This window comes from Fukomys damarensis, unplaced genomic scaffold (genome assembly GCF_012274545.1).
Source record: "Fukomys damarensis isolate Sample0158 unplaced genomic scaffold, DMR_v1.0_HiC HiC_scaffold_24, whole genome shotgun sequence".
Lineage (NCBI taxonomy): Eukaryota > Metazoa > Chordata > Mammalia > Rodentia > Bathyergidae > Fukomys > Fukomys damarensis.
In genome coordinates this window covers 32862774-32864530 of record NW_022900936.1, presented here as the reverse complement: position 1 = coordinate 32864530, position 1757 = coordinate 32862774, and the positions used below count along the sequence as shown (strand labels likewise).

At 40.5% G+C, this 1757-nt stretch overlaps 1 pseudogene; it reads right to left on the bottom strand.

Moving 5' to 3' along the window:
* Positions 1-403: 403 nt before the first annotated feature.
* Positions 404-864, bottom strand: LOC109117373 (annotated as a pseudogene).
* Positions 865-1757: the final 893 nt, after the last annotated feature.

Genomic DNA, 1757 nt, shown 5'->3' with positions numbered 1-1757 from the left:
TCCCTTGTCTAATTGGTATGGCTAACATTTCCAGAACTATGTCAAAGAGGAGTGGTGATAGTGTGAATCCTTGTCTTGTTCCTGATTTTAACATGAAGGTTTCAGTTTTTGGCCATTAGTATGATTTTGGCTGATGGTTTTTCATAGATAACCCTTATTAAATTGAGATATAGATGATATATTCCAGTTTTTGCAGGGTTTTTATTATGAATGGGTGTGGAATTTTGTCAAATGCTTTTTCTGCAACTATCATGAGGATCATATGGTTTTTGTCCTTGACTTTGTTAATATAGTGTATTACATTTATGGACTTACCTATGTTGAACCATCCTTGCATCCCTGGAATAAATCTGACTTGGTCAGGATGTATGATCTTCTTGATGATTCTCTGTATTCTGTATTTTTCCTTCAGCTTGGCAGCCTTCTTCTCATAAGGCTGCTTGTCATCTGCTGCCATATTATTCCACATTTCTTCCAGTTTCTTTGCAAAATCACCAATGGAGAGGCTTGGATGTTCTCCTTTTATTTTGGGGCTATACTCAGAACAGAACAAGAAGAAAGCCAAAGGAGGCCTCTTGGGCACATTGCGATCCTTGAACTTCTTTTCTGTTTCTCCTTTAGGAGGGATATAGGTTTTCATTTCTTGTTCATAACGGGCCTTGTCCACCTTGCCATGTCTTCAAATTTTCCTTTCTTTTTAGCAGACATGGTCTTCCACCTCTCTGAGTACTTCTTAGAAAACTCTGAGAAGTTAATGGAAGCATCTAGGTGCTTCTTCTTGTGCTCCTCTCAGCAAGTTTACACAAAGAATGCATATGATGACATTTTGCCTCTCAGCTTCTTAGGATCTCCTTTGCCCATGTTTATTTGTTTTCCTCAGTGAGGCACAGAGTCACCCAGTACCTGTCTGGCTCTCAATTGCCTTGGAGTTGTCTCTATTGAGCTCAATGCACTGCAATGCTTGTCTGCCTTGCCTTTCTTGAGACCACCTTTTACTCACCCAGTGGTCTTCAAATCTCAGCAAAGCATTGAGTGGCCTTTCCTCAGCTGTTCAGCAGTATAACAATTCCTAGGTTCAGAATGGTAGCCTTCTGGATCACTGTGCTGACCTGTTGTGGGTCCAGCTGGGGTCTATGCACACTTGGGGTGATATCTAGATGTGCATCTCACTGAGGCCCCTATGTACCAGTTTTCTGGGTGGGCCTTTGCCTAGGGGCTGTGCATCCCATTTCCTGTTTTTTGAGCAGGCTTCTGTCTAGGATCTCCATGCACTTATCTATTATATTGGCGCAAGCCTCTGGCTGTTGGTTGTGTGCCTGTGTAAACCTCTTCCAGGTGGGCCCTTGACTGCTGACTGTGTGTCCAAGCCTCTGTGGTGGGGCCAGGGCCCTGCCTGGGATCTTCTTGCAGCTATGCATTGCTCTGTTCCACACAGCTGCTTCCAGGGATCTGCTTCTATTCACTGATCAACTGGAATCTTTTGATCTCCTTAAATTTATTGATTACTTTGAGTGATATTTGTATACTTACTTGGACATTTTCTAAATTGACAATCATGTAATATGCAATTAAATGGTTTTATTTATGAATTTTGTTATTTTTCTATTTAATTTCTATTTCTCTCTTTTTGCATTTACTATGACATCAACTTCTAGCACTGTGTCTAATAGGATGTTAATGGACATTCTTGTCTGATTACTATACTTCAGGTAAAATTTTTCAGTCTTTGACAATTATATTGAATTTTGTTTATAGGA